Here is a 22,628-nt window from a genome sequence, read left to right on the forward strand (position 1 = left end):
CTCGTTATTTTAGCCATCACAAAACAGCCCACTACTGAAGTGCAAAACATGATAATTGAATACATTTTATTACCTTACAAAAGAAACAAAAAATAACTAAATTGTAGTATTTTGAGAAACTAAAAGACATTTTAATATGTATTTTTATAGTTCGTCTTTGTTAACCTTTGACTTTGAGCCATCTGTATTTGCGGTATTGTGCCAACATGATTTAGTTGTGGTTAAACTTTGTAGCCAAACCTCATCGGCCACGAATGAATCAGAATCATTGTTGCGATGCCACGACCAATGTGCTCGACTTTCGTCTACCACCCTTAGCCGACCATGTCCAAAGCTTGGTTCCCTATAAACCGAAACTTCTGGTGTTGGATTCTCAAACCTGCACATCATTGAATTATCACATCAGGACCTTCACGTATGGTGCCCATTATAAAGGCTTTGTGTTGCTGGAATTAAGGTTGGTAATTATGGGCCAAGTGCTAGTTCTTCAATATGCATTGGGCCTAGATTTTACTTACATTAATGCAAGTCCTTCTCGGTTTCCTCCATCACCAATGGTTATATATATAAAGGCCCACATTGATCAGCTTTGTTGTTATAAATCCTAGTCTGCAACAAATATAACACAAATCAAATGTATTTAGCTGTCAATATAAAATAAAAAGAAAAACCCAACATTTTTAATTAATGAGTGACTTACAAATCGTTCATATGCATGAACATGGCCTGCAAAAACCACATCAACTCGTGCCCTATACAACAAATCTTCCATAGCTTTTCTCATGCTTTCCCCTTCTCCTTTATGAGCCAAATTAGTGTTATACCATGGCGCATGCAATAGCACAATAACCCATGGCGTCTTCTTCCTATCAACCTTACGCAAATCAGATTCAAGCCACTTGTATTGAACTGAATCCTCGTCAAAATCCGTGTAAGAGCCTAACATTATGATATGGGAACCGGGAACATCGAAGGAATAATAGAGATTTGAGGTCGACCCACTTTCTTGGTATGGCATTAGCCAACGGGCATTATAGGCTTTGAAACCATGAGGATAAATTATTGGGAAAGTTTCAATCTCATGGTTCCCTTCCGTCACCATCCATGGGCGGCGGCTAGCGTAGGGCTCCACCAGACGGCCAAATGAGTCCCATAGTGGTTGTTGTGTGTCCGCATAAGATGGGTCGCCTGGTAATAAGAACACATCATAGTCCTTGCTGTCGACATGCGATAGAGTTGAGGCAGTCCATTCTGTTTGTCCAAGATCACCTGTAAAACAAGTTTAATTAATTAAATGTTAATTTTCATCATATAATAAGTTTTGTTTTTGTGATAAAAGAAACATGCAAGGAATCATCTGTTCTTCTATGGTTAGAAGTTTGATGGGTATATTAAATTAATATTATTAAACCTTTGTGGAAAACATAAAAGTAAAACAAACTAAATAGGTTTTAGTGAATCATGGCGCAAACACAACAATCCTATATAAGGACATGGATAATTCAAAGCATATAATTTGTCTTCATATATAAGAATTCTTACTTTTAAGGAAGAAAAAAACAAAAAAGGCTGACATATGTTTAAGATAAGGCATACATATAAATTAGCTAAGCAATCAGTGTAGAAAATTGATCAAAATTTGGAGAAATAAAACAAAGAATATAATAAAGAATATAATGAAAAGAGAAATAATTTTTATGGAAGAAAGAAAACATCCTTTTGATTAATTTTTATTTCACTCACTCAATAATATTCTTCATCACATACAACTCTTTATATAGGAGTTGTAAGTGACTATTCATCTATATCACTAAATGCTAGGAGTTGTGACTATTCATTTACATAACTTAAATACTATAAGAGTTATGACTATCCATGCATGTGTGTAACTTTTCATCTTCAAGTCTCTTTGCATTATTAACTCTTCATATTCAAGCTTCTTCACATTCGTAACTTTTCATAATTTATTTTGTGCAAGATTAATTTAATTATGTGCCAACAATGTCTCCCTTAAATTAAACTTGCTTCGAACTCCCAGCCTTTCAACATTTTTCTTGAAGACTTGTCCACTAAGCGGCTTTGTGAAGATATCAGCCATCTGATCTTCTGTCTTGCAATATTCAACTTGAATATCACCATTATTCACTAGTTCCCTCAAGAAGTGATACCGAATGCGAATGTGTTTTGTCCTTTTATGAAGAACTGGATCTTTTGTGACCGAAATAGTAGAACTATTGTCACAAAACAAAATCGTTGACTTGCTCTGCTTCTGCTTAAGACTCTCCAAAATTCTACGTAACCAAATCAATTGACATCCTGCATAAGACGCAGCGATATATTCAGCTTCTGTAGTCGAAAGCGCCACAACTGATTGTTTCTTTGAACTCCATGAAACTGCACCACTACCAAGGTGAAAAACATAACCAGAAGTGCTTCTGCTATCATCAATGCTTCCTGCTAAATCACTATCCGTATAACCAATGAGATCAACTAATATATTAGCTTTATAGAAAATTCCATAATCAATGGTTCCCTTCACATATCTCAATATTCTCTTGGCAGCCTCCCAGTGATTGGAGTAAGGTTTCTCCATGAATCTACTCACCAAACTAACAGCATACACGATGTCAGGCCTTGTCGAAGTCAGATACATCAACTTCCCAACCAAACTTCTGAATATGGTGGAATTGACAAGCTTTCCTTCACCCTCTTTAGATAACTTCAGACCTGTAATGCATGGAGTAGAGACTGGATTCGCATTTTCCATCATGAACTTTTTTAGAACTTCCTTTGCGTAGCTCTCTTGTGAAATAAAAATTCCTTTCTTGGATTGATGAACTTCAATACCAAGAAAATGATGAAGTTCTCCCAAATCTGTCATCTTAAATTCTGCCATCATTGAGTGCTGAAATTCTTTCAACATCTTCACATCATTTCCTGTGAAAATAAGATCATCAACGTAGAGACTAACAACTATGAATCTTCCTTGATAATTGCCTTTGATGTAGAGAGTATGCTCATATGGAGATTTCTGGAATCCACACTTTTGAAAATAAGAATCGATTCGGCTGTACCAAGCTCGGGGTGATTGCTTCAACCCGTACAAAGCTTTCTTCAACTTGTAAACTTTTTCTTCTTCTCCTTTTTTGACAAACCCTGGTGGTTGATCAACATAGACTTCTTCTTTGAGAACACCATTCAAAAACGCAGATTTTACATCCATTTGGAACATTTTCCAATTGTTTTGGGCAGCAAGAGAAATAAGTAACCGAACTGTCTCAAGTCTTGAAACTGGAGCAAATACCTCTGTAAAATCTTCTCCTTCCTTTTGCTTGTATCCTTTTGCAACCAGTCTTGCCTTGTACTTGTTGATAGAGCCATTCGGATTCATCTTTGTCTTGTACACCCATTTGACTCCAATTGAATTCTTGTGCGGCGGTAAATCTGTGAGTTCCCATGTATCATTGTTTTCAATTGAGCAAATCTCTTCTTTCATGGCTTTCCTCCATATTTCTTCTTGATATGCATCATCAAAAGAAATTGGATCTTCTCCTGCAAATAAGGCAAAGAATACAACATCATTTTGCACAACTTCATCCGTTACATCATATAACTCTTGGATGCTTCTCGTTTTTCGGAGCGGGCTGGATGAAGAAGAATTTGATGAATAACTTGGGGAAGCAGGAGGATTTCCTACTTGAGCATCATCTTCAGCATTCTCAATTACTGCCTCTTCTTCTTCTTCAAGTTCAAAAGGAAAAATTGGCAAATTTTCCTTTTCAACTTCCATATCTTCAAACATGGAATTTTCATCAAACCGAACATCTCGGCTGATCACAATCTTCTTTTTCACCGGATTGTACAACTTGTATGCCTTACTTCTTTCACTATAGCCAATGAAAATACATTTCTCTGACTTGTCATCCAACTTGCTTCTCATTGCATCTGGAATATGAGAGTAGGCAACACTCCCAAATACTCTAAGATGACTAACACTAGGCTTTGTACCGTACCACGCCTCATGTGGTGTGCAATTCTCCAAGCTTCTTGTCGGTGATCTATTTATAAGATAAACTGCACAAGAAACAGCTTCAGCCCAAAATCTTCTTGATAATCTCTTCTTCTTAAGAAGACATCTAGCCATTTCCATAATTGTTCTGTTCTTTCTTTCACACACACCATTTTGCTGAGGTGTATGGCGAACTGTCATTTCATGCCGGATGCCACTATCTCGACAATATTTCTCAAATTCTTTTGAAAAATATTCACCTCCACGATCTGTATGCAAGGTGTTAATTTTTAGCCCAGTAAAGTTCTCCACTTCTGCCTTGAAATCTTGGAATCTCTGAAAAGCCTCTGATTTTTCTTGGACACAATACACCCATATCTTTCTTGAGTAATCATCAATGAAAGAGATAAAGTAACGATTACCTCCCAAAGATGAAACTGTCATTGGACCACAAAGATCTGAGTGAATAAGTTGCAATGGTCTTCTTGCTTTCCACGAGGATTGAGAAGGAAAAGCAATTTTGTGTTGCTTTCCAAGTTGACATGCTTCACAAACATCATCAAGCCGATCGATTTTTGGTAAACCTCTAACCATCATCTTCCTTGAAAGCATCTCCAAATTTCCATAGTTTAAATGTCCATATCTATCATGCCATAACTTTGAAATTCCTTTATGAGCACCAATAAAACAAGACATATTCTGATTTTGAAGGGTAAGAGAGAAAAGATTATTTGATGCCACTCCAACTCTAGCAACAACCTGATTTTTCTTTGATAAATAGCAAGACATGTCTCGGAAATGAATATCATACCCCTTCTTCAAGAGATGCCCAATGCTAAGCAGATTATTTTTAAGACCAGGAACAAAATAAACTTCAGACATTTTCTCTACCCTTCCTTGCTTTGTTTTGAACTCCAACTCACCAACACCGCTAACTTTGTAAGCTTTGCCATCTCCTACTTTTACTTCTCCACAATCAGATTCAAAGAACTTCGAAAATAAATTTTTGTTACCTGTCATATGCTTGCTAGCACCACTGTCTATGTACCAGACATCATCAATCTCTCCACCATGAGATACGAGCAACAAAGTTTCTTGCTTTTGCTCTTGATTATTTTGTACTATATTAGCTTCATTTTTCTCTTCTTTTTTGTACCAGCATTCACTTGCCAAATGACCAAGTTTGCGACAATTATAACTTTCAAAATAGCCACGACCTCTTCCTCTTTGATTTCCACGTCCACGTCCTCTTTGTGATCCTCTAAAATTTTGACTTTGGTTGGCTTCTTTCCATCCATTCTCCATGCTTACATCTTCACCTCTTTCACGAGCATTTGAGCCTCTTCCTCTAAAATTTCTTCCTCTTCCACGACCACGATCTCTCCCTCTTTGATTTTTAAAATCTCCCTTATTCTCATTTAGAGACAACATTGACTGGAGTGCTTGATCTAGATCTACTTCCTTTTTCTTCTTGTTTAATCTTTCTTCATGGGCTTGCAACGAACCTGTGAGTTCATCAATAGTCATGGTACTCAAGTCCTTTGATTCTTCAATGGCAACCACAATGTAGTCAAATCTGGAATCTAAAGAACGGAGGATTTTCTCAACACCACGAATATCATCCATAGTTTCACCATTTCTTTTTAATTGATTGACTATGGATAAAACCCGTGAACAGTAATCAGAAACTGATTCTGACTCTGTTTTTTGCAATCTTTCAAACTCTCATCGAAGAGTTTGCAATCGAACTCTTTTCACCTTTTCATCTCCTTTGAATGAATTTTGTAAAAATTCCCATGCTTGTTTTGCCGTGGTGGCACAAGCTATTTTTTCCCAAGCCGCTTTATATGATTGAACTCCTTGATATATCCAAAATAAGGCTTGCTGATTTTTCTTCCTTGATTTTCTTAGACTCTTTTTGAACTTGTGTTAATCCTTCCTCCTCTTCAGCCTCAACTTTATTATAACCTTTTTCAACAATCTCCCAAACTTCTAGAGATCCAAGAAGAGCCTTCATTTGGATACTCCATTTGCCATAATTTTCTTTGGTTAATTGGGGAACAGAAGAAAGAGGAATAGAATTGTTCATTTCGATCGAACAAGGCTCTGATACCAATTTGTAGAAAATTGATCAAAATTTAGAGAAATAAAACAAAGAATATAATAAAGAATATAATGAAAAGAGAAATAATTTTTATGGAAGAAAGAAAACACCCTTTTGATTAATTTTTATTTCACTCACTCAATAATATTCTTCATCACATACAACTCTTTATATAGGAGTTGTAAGTGACTATTCATCTATATCACTAAATGCTAGGAGTTGTGACTATTCATTTACATAATTTAAATACTATAAGAGTTATGACTATCCATGCATGTGTGTAACTTTTCATCTTCAAGTCTCTTTACATTATTAACTCTTCATATTCAAGCCTCTTCACATTCGTAACTTTTCATAATTTATTTTGTGCAAGATTAATTTAATTATGTGCCAACAATCAGATCATATTGGTTATTCAATCACCGATCTGATTTTAACATCATTACAACAAATATATAAGATGGGTTCCCAAGCAATGTAAGCTAAACCCTAAACTTGCTAGGCTAAGCCTTACTAGCCAAGTAACTCATGTACAAAGTGTGCACTTTTGGTTAAACCGTGTTGGGGCCGGGCCTTTGCTTTTGCTTAAATTAGTCAAGAATTTGAGGATTCATTCTTTTTAACAAGTAATGGCGAGATTGTTAAGCATATAGGAACTTACCAACCACAACAAATTCAATGGGAAATTTTTGTGGAGGTGTCCTGAATGAAAATTCAGGGCTATGACCACCACACCTATAGTAATAAGTGGTTGTTGGCTCCAAGGGTCCAATTTTAACATGATGTATCTTACTGGAACTGTAAAAGAAGTAATGATATGATGTAACACCCCTATCCCGTAACCGTCGCCAGAATAGGTAAGGGGCATTACCGGACTTGTAACTCATGTCAGAACAGTAAAATTTTAAACTTTTTTCTTGAAATAAAGATCATTCATTTAAATAAGTACTAAGCACAGCCAGAGATAAAATTTAAACTTCACTAAGTAAACATTCAAAAGATGCCATTTTCGCATGGCTTATATACATTAACCAAAAATATTCTTCCGCCACTAGTCTATTCTATACATGCCATAAGATAATCCAAAACGTAGCAGTACCAAACAGTGGATAGTGATAGTGTGACGAGTTGCTGACGATCCCCGAGCCTGTAGCTTCGCAATGAGATCTATAAAACAGAGGAAACAGAGTAAACGGAGTAAGCATTACAATGCTTAGTAAGTTTTAAGCAGTGTCAACAGATAACAATCAAATTATAACATAGTTGTTCGTATTTTTATTTCACTCTTCCTTCGGGCATACCATCCCTTTACCGAATGTGCACATCTCATCATATACAATAGGCAGATAAACTTTCACATAAAAGTGAGCTCATGTGACATAGATATATCGTATGATTTCACATAACCTCTCACACTGATCCGATGTCACATAATCATAGGAATAGTCTCATAGATTGCTCTCGTATGCATCACATAACTACCTTATGATTTAGTGCAAATCAAGCTCACATATAAACTTGGAGTACATACCTGTTTAACCTTTCGCATTGAATATATTTATAAGCAATTCTTATTACGAAGTCTTACCCAGACAAAATCCCCACACGTAGTCATCGGGTCTTTAGAGCTCGGATATAGTACGAGCATGAAGCTTACGGACATTAATCAGTGATAATATTCTCGCATAAAGCCTGCGGGGTTTTAACCCGGATATAGTACTGACACAAATGCCCTTCGGGACTTATCACATTTATACACTTTCACATCCATCACGTTGGCCCCTCGGCCCAGTCACATATATACACTTTCACATTCATCACATCGGCTATTAGGCCTTAGCACATATATACACTTTCACATTCATCACATCGGCCATTAGGCCTTATCACATATATACACTTTCACATTCATCACATCGGCCATTAGGCCTTATCACATATATACACTTTCACATTCATCACATCGGCCATTAGGCCTTATCACATATATATACACTTTCACATTCATCACATCGACCATTAGGCCTTATCAAATATATATACACTTTCACATTCATCACATCGGCCAACATTCATCACATCGGCCATTAGGCCTTATCACATATATATACACTTTCACATTCATCACATCGGCCATTAGGCCTTATCACATATATATACACTTTCACATTCATCACATCGGCCATTAGGCCTTATCACATATATACACTTTCACATTCATCACATCGGCCATTAGGCCTTATCACATATATACACTTTCACATTCATCACATCGACCATTAGGCCTTATCACATATATATACACTTTCACATTCATCACATCGGCCATTAGGCCTTATCACATATATATACACTTTCACATTCATTACATCGGCCATTAGGCCTTATCACATATATACACTTTCACATTCATCACATCGGCCATTAGGCCTTATCTCATATATGCATGTTCACATCCATCACATAGAATCCTAAATCAAAATATAGATTTTCATGTATTCACATCACAATTATCCAAATATACTTCACATACCACATATACTTTCACGTATACACACTGTCTTGGCTGAATCTACATCTATCATTTTCCAATATCACAATTTAGAATTCACGTATGGGTTTAATCAATAGCTTATGAGCAACTAAAACAAGTTTATCAAGGTTTACAACACAATCTCAAATTCAGCACAAGCTGTTTTTCCTGAGCAATAGTCACTAAATTATTTATAACTGGAGCTACAAAACTCCAAATCACTTTCCGTTAATTTTTCCTGAATATAGACTCGTATATCTTCCATCCATAAAATTTCCAGAATTTTAGGTTTGGCCAATCAATACCAGATTTTTCTTAAAGTTTTCCCTGTTTCACTGTTTGACTAATCTGACCACTCTTCACTAAGAATCAAATTTCTCATTTTACAGAATTCAAAATGTGTTGTATTTGATTTCATTTGAAACTAGGATCATTAAGGATTCTAAGCATATAAATTTTATCTTATAACCATTTTTGTACAATTTATAATGATTTTCTAAAAACAGAACAGAGGATTATAGTGTCATTCTGCGCTGTCTCACAAAACTTTAAGTATCTCATTATCGGAAATTCCTTTGCTTACACGGTTTCTTTTATAAGAAACTAGACTCATTAAGATTTAATTTCATGTCTCATTCAGCCTCTAATTCAAATCCATAAATTTATGGTGATTTTCTAAAGTCACGTTACTGCTGCTGTCCTAAGCAGACTATTTCAAATTACCCTTGAATTCCCAAGCTCAAACACTTAAGAACTTACCATTTGAGCTTAGAACATATCATGGCCACATCATATCTTATTAAATCAACTCATCATGTCCTATTATAATTGAATTTACTCAACGTTTAATCACTTAAAACTTACCTCGGATGTGGTCGAACAATTTCGGCGGCTATTCGATCACTTTTTCCTTTCCCTTATCCAACTGTGGTCCTCTAAGCTCTTGAGCTAATTCAAACAAATTTAACTTATTAAAGTCTCATTATGCTAGCTTATGGCTGAATATGACAAGGAGTTTGATTGGTCATATGGCCACCTTCTAGCTCAACTACACAATGGTCATATGCATTTTTAATCACATCAAGCAATTTAATACAATTCATTCGAACATCAAAAGAAAACCTCAAGGTACTTAGCCCATATATACTTTAGGCATTAGAGTCACATATATATATGGAATCATGAATCAAACTCAACATTTTAGCTAATATTCCCCCTTGGCCGAATTTTCTAAGCCAAGACAAAAGCATCAATATGCTTGCCTCTAACCGAATACATGCAACACCAATCTTCTTCCTATGGCCGAATATGCATGTCTATGTTGAGGCCGATTATATACTTAATACCACACATAAATGGCATACATTTTACTAACTAATGCATTACATATTATTTAACCATGTATATCACCAATCAATTTCATCACAATTTCACTTAAGCATAATCTCAATACAATACATCGTGCTCAAATCATTATTCAAGTTCAAATTCGGCCAGCACACATATACATACTAGAAACTATGTATTAACATTGCATTTCATACTATAACCGAATGTATAGCTCATCGAAATATATTTATTCATGTTCCCTTAACACATATTGGTCAACTAGATCATGCATTATTCTTTGGCACATTTGGTCATTAAAGCAATCACCTATTTAACTTTCAAGCATTTTTATACTAACATTTCTCCCAAGGCCGAATTTATATACAACCTTTAGTACTCATTTAAGGTTTATATTTTAAGTAATTAATATACACAATATTAACCAAATATCCATTTACTAAGCATTTTAACAAATTTTCCTTCAACTATCCACACATTCGGCAATCACATAATCAAACACTAAACCTTAACTTCCAAGCCAAAACAACTAGCAAATTCAACACATCCAACATAAATTTCCATGCTAATGACATCAAAACAACTACTAAGAATTTCAAGCTCCTTGGGCGAATTTCAATCTTCCAAAATAACAAAAATTTGAGCCATGAAATAGGTAGAATTCAAACTAACCATTCAATTTATGCATGAATTTCCAAGAGTAGCATTGTACATACCTTGATCTAGCAATCTCCTTAGCCGAAAATTTTAACAACAAAAGGAAGTTTCTTCTCCACCCTTTCTTAGCTACGGCAATGGAGGAATAAACCAACTTTGGTTTCTCCTCCCACTAACACATTATTTTTATTACCCATACTCTTTTATTCATCTTTAATTCATTTAATACATTTTTTTATTACATATTTCTCACCACTAATAAATATAATATAATAATATTAAACCATGCATATAATGCCCATACTTATGAGCTTGGCCTGTCACTAGCATTAAAAGTGGCAAATTGGCATGCAAACCCACTTATTTACATCATTCAATAACTAATCACTTAAAATAAGCCACACATATATTCAAAGCTTCTCACATAAGTCCTTTTTATTTAGAAACACATTCAAATTGACAAAAATCAAAGCATTCAAATTTCACACATGCATGATCACATATTTTAGACATAAAATATTATATTCAATTATTTCTGCAACTCGGTTTAGCGATCCCGAAACCACTTCCCGACTAGGGTCAAATTAGGGGTGTCACATATGAGGTATGGTTTCCTACAGCCATTGCCTCATATTTCCCTGAGACCTTCCCATATTCGACCTTCGACGCCACATCTTTCTCATCTGTAACCCAACTGATTCTCATGTATTCTTTGCCTGCAAGAGAAGCATGTACCTACAATAGTTCACAACAAAAAATTAAGTAAAAAAAAATAGTTTGTTTTTCGAAGGCAAAGTGGATAAGAAAACAGTGGTTCCAAATGTTGACCTACTGAGGGTCGGATTTGGATCGGAGGTGGGGAGCGACAACGACTTTTCTGGGTGGCTGTCGGATGTAATCGTCTTGCAAACCGGTCGAAAGTGAGGGTTGTAAAGGGAATAAGAAGAAGGTGCATGTTAAAAGGAGAGGGAAGAAATGAGGGTTTTGCCATATTGGGTTCTCCATTTTTAGCAGTTTATGATTGGATGAAGTTGGGAAAGACATGAAGAGGGATGGAGGTTTATAATAAGAAGAAGGGGTCCTTGGAGCTCTAGGTTGAATCTTGAAAATATGTAAAAAATTAGGTTGCAATGGCGTCAAGGAAGTCACTTGAAATCCTTTTGGATATGCTTGCAGCAATGACGAGATTTTAAAAAAAATGGAAAAGAAAAAAAATCTCAGCATCCCATAAATACATAAATAACTAAAGTTCTAATCTATTTATGCTCGCTTTACAATAAAGTAATTAAGGTACTGATTGTTGACAAAACCCTCCCAATCATCTAAGCAACAGGACTAGGTTTTCCTCGTTAGAATATGACATTTTGTCTCCTCAAACTTAGCCCATATATGCGAATATATAAATCTATAGAACATGGTTGAAATTAAATCTGCTTATGACATTACATAGATTAAAGACTAACAGCTGGTTGGCTTCTAACAACCTTTCAGTTTTCAGAGCTTAAAGAATCTTGGAACTTCAATTAAAGCTTAATCAGGTTTACAAGTAATTGCAGGATATATAGGAATATGCTTTGCAAAATACCCTCCATAAAACAATCTGCCTTCAATGGGGACCACTTATTCCTCCATTTTTTAGTTTTATAAGAAATTTTTCAATGAGCTATTGGTTATCAATAATGCAAGTTTTCTTTTGGGATAATGTTTATTTGTTTCTTTTCTCAATATTATTACTAATTATTCATCATTTTCACAATTAATTTTCAAATTTTAATCAAATTCTTTTGGACGAAAATTTAATGTTGTTTAAATGGGACCGGACAAATCAGTTGAGCCAGAAACTAGTCGGGATATTGGTATAGAGGGGTTTTGAACTAGTTGACTTGAAAATCGATAAGGATCTATTGAATTAGACAAAAAACCAGTTGAGCCAAGTGGTTGAACCAGTTAAATAATTTTTTTATTTTTTGTTATTTTTTTGAATTTTAATATTTTTAATCCGATTGGTTGAACCGAATACATGCAACACCAATCTTCTTCCTATGGCCGAATATGCATGTCTATGTTGAGGCCGATTATATACTTAATACCACACATAAATGGCATACATTTTACTAACTAATGCATTACATATTATTTAACCATGTATATCACCAATCAATTTCATCACAATTTCACTTAAGCATAATCTCAATACAATACATCGTGCTCAAATCATTATTCAAGTTCAAATTCGGCCAGCACACATATACATACTAGCAACTATGTATTAACATTGCATTTCATACTATAACCGAATGTATAGCTCATCGAAATATATTTATTCATGTTCCCTTAACACATATTGGTCAACTAGATCATGCATTATTCTTTGGCACATTTGGTCATTAAAGCAATCACCTATTTAACTTTCAAGCATTTTTATACTAACATTTCTCCCAAGGTCGAATTTATATACAACCTTTAGTACTCATTTAAGGTTTATATTTTAAGTAATTAATATACACAATATTAACCAAATATCCATTTACTAAGCATTTTAACAAATTTTCCTTCAACTATCCACACATTCGGGAATCACATAATCAAACACTAAACCTTAACTTCCAAGCCAAAACAACTAGCAAATTCAACACATCCAACATAAATTTCCATGCTAATGACATCAAAACAACTACTAAGAATTTCAAGCTCCTTGGGCGAATTTCAATCTTCCAAAATAACAAAAATTTGAGCCATGAAATAGGTAGAATTCAAACTAACCATTCAATTTATGCATGAATTTCCAAGAGTAGCATTGTACATACCTTGATCTAGCAATCTCCTTAGCCGAAAATTTTAACAACAAAAGGAAGTTTCTTCTCCACCCTTTCTTAGCTACGGCAATGGAGGAATAAACCAACTTTGGTTTCTCCTCCCACTAACACATTATTTTTATTACCCATACTCTTTTATTCATCTTTAATTCATTTAATACATTTTGTTATTACATATTTCTCACCACTAATAAATATAATATAATAATATTAAACCATGCATATAATGCCCATACTTATGAGCTTGGCCGGCCACTAGCATTAAAAGTGGCAAATTGGCATGCAAACCCACTTATTTGCATCATTCAATAACTAATCACTTAAAATAAGCCACACATATATTCAAAGCTTCTCACATAAGTCCTTTTTATTTAGAAACACATTCAAATTGACAAAAATCAAAGCATTCAAATTTCACACATGCATGATCACATATTTTAGACATAAAATATTATATTCAATTATTTCTGCAACTCGGTTTAGCGGTCCCGAAACCATTTCCCGACTAGGGTCAAATTAGGGGTGTCACAACTCTTCCCCCTTTAGGGATTTTCGTCCCCGAAAATTTCTACCGATGCATAGTTTAGGATAACGTCCTCTTATTGAATTATATTCATATAAACATTAGCTCATCGATGGCAATTGTAATTCATTATTGATTTCGCATCGATCTATAAAATCATTTTCTTATCTTAAAACAAATACATAAACATTTCTACAAGTATGCACATATATCTCATTTTCTTGATTTCATAAGTAATAATCACTTAATTTAATTCACAATTGCATCTCAAACACATATTAAGCACATATTAATATGTATAATTCACATCATCAACCCACATATTTGTAACCCACATTTTCATTCATGTATAAGCTGTAACCTGACCGAAAATACACATATACTCAAACATCCCAATAAATATCCTTTATCACTCCATCATATCTCACTATTCAACTTAACCTATTTCCAACAGAAAATCAACTTCCACATACCTGAACATTGAGTTCATTTAGCACATTCAATCACCGTTAACGATACCCGTATACAATCGATTTGGCATCAAGCCTCATATTGTATACCAGCATGGGATTTATTTTAGCACATAACCCATATATCCAAAATTATCAGCATTCATCACAAACTCTTACAGACTTTCAAATGTCAAACTTAATCGAAATAATTTCTTGAATATGATTAACAAAAAAAATAGGGGTCATTTAGCAATAGCACATATGACTTCATATACCAAGCATTCCATAGACTAAATTCATAACACATTTACAACATGAATTCATTTCTTAACAACATATCCACCATCTTTTTACTTTCATCTGATTTTCTCATACCTTCCTTACATACCTGTATCACTTATTCTGATCTTACTTAATTTATCATCTTAAATATACCTGTTGAATCATTCGAAATCATTACGGATACTCATTAAGCACATATAGCTCTTACAATGCCATATCCTAGATATGGTCTTACATATTCTCACATATCGAGCTGATGCCATGTCCCAGATATGGTCTTACACACTATCTCAAATCAATGCCTTCGTCCCAGACGAGGTCTTACATGAATTCCACTTCACACACTTAGTGCCCACTGACCGATCTCGCACTCATAGTGCTCGATTAAAGGAATTCGCACACACACAGTGCCTCTAATCATTCACACACATAGTGCTCTTATTCATTCGTTATTACACATTGAAATGACTTAACCAAGTCTATAAACATCATGTATGTACACTTTTAAACATATCATCTCATTTAAATTTGAATTCGTATAGTAATGAACACTTAAACTTTGCTCAAATTACCAGTACGAAGCCTACTAGGCACGAAGGCCCGAATACACGCCACCAGCATGATTGCTCTTCGGGAGCTAGCCCGGATATAACACCAGCACAAATGCTCTTCGGGGTTTAGCACGGATATATCACTAGCACGAATGCTCTTCGGAACTTAGTCTGGATACATCACTAGCACGAATGCTCTTCGAGACTTAACCCGGATACATCACTAGCACGAATGCTCTTCGGAACTTAGTCCGGATACATCACTAGCACGAATACTCTTCGGAACTTAGCCCGGATACATCACTAGCACGAATGCTCTTCGGAACTTAGCCCGGACATATCACTAGCACGAATGCTCTTCGAGACTTAGCCCGGATACATCACTAGCACGAATGCTCTTTGAGACTTAGCCCGGATACATCACTCTCAATTCTCATGTACATATACACATATAGCAATACACATTAGTATATCATTTACATTACTTGAATACAAACACAACATGCTTATCGACCATTCAACTTCCAGTTCCATAGCCACATACAAAAATCACATTTATAGTCATAACACTCCTTCAAAATTGCATCACTTATACCCTTATAATTCAATCCAAATCGAAATTCAAATACGAGTACATGATACGTACCTGATCAACTTAATAATTTAGGCATATCTAAATGAAGTTATATCGCAAACTCTCATAGTCAGAAGCTTGCTACAGCTCGATCGGGATCAAGATTCATTACAATACAGCAAACACATTTTAATAGCCAAAAATCATCACACTATCATTTTATCACTTTATGGCATGTATAAATAGACTCACGCGTGCTACGTTAGTCCTAGAATCGACTAAACCGTAGCTCTGATACCAATAAAATGTAACACCCCTATCCCGTAACCGTCGCCAGAATAGGTAAGGGGCATTACCGGACTTGTAACTCATGTCAGAACAGTAAAATTTTAAACTTTTTCTTGAAATAAAGATCATTCATTTAAATAAGTACTAAGCACAGCCAGAGATAAAATTTAAACTTCACTAAGTAAACATTCAAAAGATGCCATTTTCGCATGGCTTATATACATTAACCAAAAATATTCTTCCGCCACTAGTCTATTCTATACATGCCATAAGATAATCCAAAACGTAGCAGTACCAAACAGTGGATAGTGATAGTGTGACGAGTTGCTGAAGATCCCCGAGCCTGTAGCTTCGCAATGAGATCTATAAAACAGAGGAAACAGAGTAAACGGAGTAAGCATTACAATGCTTAGTAAGTTTTAAGCAGTGTCAACAGATAACAATCAAATTATAACATAGTTGTTCGTATTTTTATTTCACTCTTCCTTCGGGCATACCATCCCTTTACCGAATGTGCACATCTCATCATATACAATAGGCAGATAAACTTTCACATAAAAGTGAGCTCATGTGACATAGATATATCGTATGATTTCACATAACCTCTCACACTGATCCGATGTCACATAATCATAGGAATAGTCTCATAGATTGCTCTCGTATGCATCACATAACTACCTTATGATTTAGTGCAAATCAAGCTCACATATAAACTTGGAGTACATACCTGTTTAACCTTTCGCATTGAATATATTTATAAGCAATTCTTATTACGAAGTCTTACCCGGACAAAATCCCCACACGTAGTCATCGGGTCTTTAGAGCTCGGATATAGTACGAGCACGAAGCTTACGAATATTAATCAGTGATAATATTCTCGCATAAAGCTTGCGGGGTTTTAACCCGGATATAGTACTGACACAAATGCCCTTCGGGACTTATCACATTTATACACTTTCACATCCATCACGTTGGCCACTCGGCCCTTCACATATATACACTTTCACATTCATCACATCGGCTATTAGGCCTTATCACATATATACACTTTCACATTCATCACATCGGCCATTAGGCCTTATCTCATATATGCATGTTCACATCCATCACATAGAATCCTAAATCAAAATATAGATTTTCATGTATTCACATCACAATTATCCAAATATACTTCACATACCACATATACTTTCACGTATACACACTGTCTTGGCTGAATCTACATCTATCATTTTCCAATATCACAATTTAGAATTCACGTATGGGTTTAATCAATAGCTTATGAGCAACTAAAACAAGTTTATCAAGGTTTACAACACAATCTCAAATTCAGCACAAGCTGTTTTTCCTGAGCAATAGTCACTAAATTATTTATAACTGGAGCTACAAAACTCCAAATCACTTTCCATTAATTTTTCCTGAATATAGACTCGTATATCTTCCATCCATAAAATTTCCAGAATTTTAGGTTTGGCCAATCAATACCAGATTTTTCTTAAAGTTTTCCCTGTTTCACTGTTTGACTAATCTGACCACTCTTCACTACGAATCAAATTTCTCATTTTACAGAATTCAAAATGTGTTGTATTTGATTTCATTTGAAACTAGGCTCATTAAGGATTCTAAGCATATAAATTTTATCTTATAACCATTTTTGTACAATTTATAATGATTTTCTAAAAACAGAACAGAGGATTATAGTGTCATTCTGCGCTGTCTCACAAAACTTTAAGTATCTCATTATCGGAAATTCCTTTGCTTACACGGTTTCTTTTATAAGAAACTAGACTCATTAACATTTAATTTCATGTCTCATTCAGCCTCTAATTCAAATCCATAAATTTATGGTGATTTTCTAAAGTCACGTTACTGCTGTTGTCCTAAGCAGACTATTTCAAATTACCCTTGAATTCCCAAGCTCAAACACTTAAGAACTTACCATTTGAGCTTAGAACATATCATGGCCACATCATATCTTATTAAATCAACTCATCATGTCCTATTATAATTGAATTTACTCAACGTTTAATCACTTAAAACTTACCTCGGATGTGGTCGAACAATTTCGGCGGCTATTCGATCACTTTTTCCTTTCCCTTATCCAACTGTGGTCCTCTAAGCTCTTGAGCTAATTCAAACAAATTTAACTTATTAAAGTCTCATTATGCTAGCTTATGGCTGAATATGACAAGGAGTTTGATTGGTCATATGGCCACCTTCTAGCTCAACTACACAATGGTCATATGCATTTTTAATCACATCAAGCAATTTAATACAATTCATTCGAACATCAAAAGAAAACCTCAAGGTACTTAGCCCATATATACTTTAGGCATTAGAGTCACATATATATATGGAATCATGAATCAAACTCAACATTTTAGCTAATATTCCCCCTTGGCCGAATTTTCTAAGCCAAGACAAAAGCATCAATATGCTTGCCTCTAACCGAATACATGCAACACCAATCTTCTTCCTATGGCCGAATATGCATGTCTATGTTGAGGCCGATTATATACTTAATACCACAAATAAATGGCATACATTTTACTAACTAATGCATTACATATTATTTAACCATGTATATCACCAATCAATTTCATCACAATTTCACTTAAGCATAATCTCAATACAATACATCGTGCTCAAATCATTATTCAAGTTCAAATTCGGCCAGCACACATATACATACTAGCAACTATGTATTAACATTGCATTTCATACTATAACCGAATGTATAGCTCATCGAAATATATTTATTCATGTTCCCTTAACACATATTGGTCAACTAGATCATGCATTATTCTTTGGCACATTTGGTCATTAAAGCAATCACCTATTTAACTTTCAAGCATTTTTATACTAACATTTCTCCCAAGGCCGAATTTATATACAACCTTTAGTACTCATTTAAGGTTTATATTTTAAGTAATTAATATACACAATATTAACCAAATATCCATTTACTAAGCATTTTAACAAATTTTCCTTCAACTATCCACACATTCGGCAATCACATAATCAAACACTAAACCTTAACTTCCAAGCCAAAACAACTAGCAAATTCAACACATCCAACATAAATTTCCATGCTAATGACATCAAAACAACTACTAAGAATTTCAAGCTCCTTGGCCGAATTTCAATCTTCCAAAATAACAAAAATTTGAGCCATGAAATAGGTAGAATTCAAACTAACCATTCAATTTATGCATGAATTTCCAAGAGTAGCATTGTACATACCTTGATCTAGCAATCTCCTTAGCCGAAAATTTTAACAACAAAAGGAAGTTTCTTCTCCACCCTTTCTTAGCTACGGCAATGGAGGAATAAACCAACTTTGGTTTCTCCTCCCACTAACACATTATTTTTATTACCCATACTCTTTTATTCATCTTTAATTCATTTAATACATTTTGTTATTACATATTTCTCACCACTAATAAATATAATATAATAATATTAAACCATGCATATAATGCCCATACTTATGAGCTTGGCCGGCCACTAGCATTAAAAGTGGCAAATTGGCATGCAAACCCACTTATTTACATCATTCAATAGCTAATCACTTAAAATAAGCCACACATATATTCAAAGCTTCTCACATAAGTCCTTTTTATTTAGAAACACATTCAAATTGACAAAAATCAAAGCATTCAAATTTCACACATGCATGATCACATATTTTAGACATAAAATATTATATTCAATTATTTCTGCAACTCGGTTTAGCGATCCCAAAACCACTTCCCGACTAGGGTCAAATTAGGGGTGTCACATATGAGGTATGGTTTCCTACAGCCATTGCCTCATATTTCCCTGAGACCTTCCCATATTCGACCTTCGACGCCACATCTTTCTCATCTGTAACCCAACTGATTCTCATGTATTCTTTGCCTGCAAGAGAAGCATGTACCTACAATAGTTCACAACAAAAAATTAAGTAAAAAAAACAGTTTGTTTTTCGAAGGCAAAGTGGATAAGAAAACAGTGGTTCCAAATGTTGACCTGCTGAGGGTCGGATTTGGATCGGAGGTGGGGAGCGACAACGACTTTTCCGGGTGGCTGTCGGATGTAATCGTCTTGCAAACCGGTCGAAAGTGAGGGTTGTAAAGGGAATAAGAAGAAGGTGCATGTTAAAAGGAGAGGGAAGAAATGAGGGTTTTGCCATATTGGGTTCTCCATTTTTAGCAGTTTATGATTGGATGAAGTTGGGAAAGACATGAAGAGGGATGGAGGTTTATAATAAGAAGAAGGGGTCCTTGGAGCTCTAGGTTGAATCTTGAAAATATGTAAAAAATTAGGTTGCAATGGCGTCAAGGAAGTCACTTGGAATCCTTTTGGATATGCTTGCAGCAATGACGAGATTTTAAAAAAAATGGAAAAGAAAAAAAAACTCAGCATCCCATAAATACATAAATAACTAAAGTTCTAATCTATTTATGCTCGCTTTACAATAAAGTAATTAAGGTACTGATTGTTGACAAAACCCTCCCAATCATCTAAGCAACAGGACTAGGTTTTCCTCGTTAGAATATGACATTTTGTCTCCTCAAACTTAGCCCATATATGCGAATATATAAATCTATAGAACATGGTTGAAATTAAATCTGCTTATGACATTACATAGATTAAAGACTAACAGCTGGTTGGCTTCTGACAACCTTTCAGTTTTCAGAGCTTAAAGAATCTTGGAACTTCAATTAAAGCTTAATCAGGTTTACAAGTAATTGCAGGATATATAGGAATATGCTTTGCAAAATACCCTCCATAAAACAATCTGCCTTCAATGGGGACCACTTATTCCTCCATTTTTTAGTTTTATAAGAAATTTTTCAATGAGCTATTGGTTATCAATAATGCAAGTTTTCTTTTGGGATAATGTTTATTTGTTTCTTTTCTCATTATTATTACTAATTATTCATCATTTTCACAATTAATTTTCAAATTTTAATCAAATTCTTTTGGACGAAAATTTAATGTTGTTTAAATGGGACCGGACAAATCAGTTGAGCCAGAAACTAGTCGGGATATTGGTATAGAGGGGTTTTGAACTAGTTGACTTGAAAATCGATAAGGATCTATTGAATTAGACAAAAAAACCAGTTGAGCCAAGTGGTTGAACCAGTTAAATAATTTTTTTTATTTTTTGTTATTTTTTTAAATTTTAATATTTTTAATCCAATTGGTTGAACCAATCGGATCGATGAACTAGTGACTTGACTAATTCGACCACTGTTACAATTTAAAAAACAATGATGTTATCGAATCGACGAACCAGTGGCCTGACGGTTCAACTATCAATCTAATTTAAAAAAATATTACTGTTAAAATTTTAATGTGTTGAGATGACAATTTGCATGATAATCTTTGTATACTTCATCAAAGTTTAAAAATATACATAAAAATCATTCAAAACTTCAAAAATATTCATACAAAATTTTAAAAAAATTATTCACATCAACAACAAAATATATATCTACCATCACATGAGTTACCATGTTCACATTTTTAAAATTTTAAAATCTAATGGAAACTCTTTCATTATAAAAATGCAATTTAACTAATTTTTTAAGATCCGAGGCTAAAGAATAAAAAAAAAGAAAAAGAAAAAATTATTAAAAACTAAATTTATTACTGTTAATTTAAAAAAAAAAACATGCTCCGATTTGAAAATGTGGTATGGGTTGCAAATGATCAAATGATTTATTAAATGTCAATTTTAAGTGTTTTGGTTTTTTAAAGAGCACAAATCATAAATAATATATATTATCAAAATTAACTTAATAGAAAGCATAATAAATTAAAAACAATAATATATCTAAATTTAGAATAGAATGATTTGAATAGAATTTACATATAATAAGATTTAAATTAAAAAATAATAATTTGAAAGAGAATTCATGTATAACATTTGAAACTTGAGTTTAAACACTCGAAATCTCCTTAACTAAATTAGACATATATTAAAGAAAAAATCATGAGAAACAAGATATTAATTACATTAGCTCATTAAAATAAGCTTCCCATGCGGTTGGAAGAATATGAACCATTAGACCAAAAAGCAATTGACCTAAATTAATGAGGAAAAATACACCTTTCAATTTTAAGAAATTAAATAATTCATTGAAAATGAAAGAAAAACTTAAAATTAAGTAATTTGTTAAGCATGAAAGAAATACATAAAATTTGAAAGGATTTGTAATATAAAATAGAATTACTTAAAACATGAAAAGGTTTGCTGAGAATGTTTCTAACAAATTAAGTAATTGGTAGAACATGAAAAGAATTTAAGAAATTAAGTAATGAAATTAATGATTATTTAAAACATATAATTAATCATATAGATTTAGTAATTGGCTGATAGTGATTAATAGTCTGTTTTAATTTGGCTACTAGCGGCTACCATCCATATATATACAGACGTATATGGCAGATGTAAGTAAGTGTATTTTCTGTAATCTTTAATGAAATTATCTCAAAGTTGAT

The 22,628-nt window shown here is 34.0% G+C and overlaps 1 pseudogene; it reads right to left on the reverse strand.

The window, feature by feature from the left end:
- Positions 1 to 144: 144 nt before the first annotated feature.
- On the reverse strand, positions 145 to 20,793 carry LOC107948293 (purple acid phosphatase 22-like; annotated as a pseudogene).
- Positions 20,794 to 22,628: the final 1,835 nt, after the last annotated feature.

Source organism: Gossypium hirsutum, chromosome A04 (genome assembly GCF_007990345.1).
Source record: "Gossypium hirsutum isolate 1008001.06 chromosome A04, Gossypium_hirsutum_v2.1, whole genome shotgun sequence".
Lineage (NCBI taxonomy): Eukaryota > Viridiplantae > Streptophyta > Magnoliopsida > Malvales > Malvaceae > Gossypium > Gossypium hirsutum.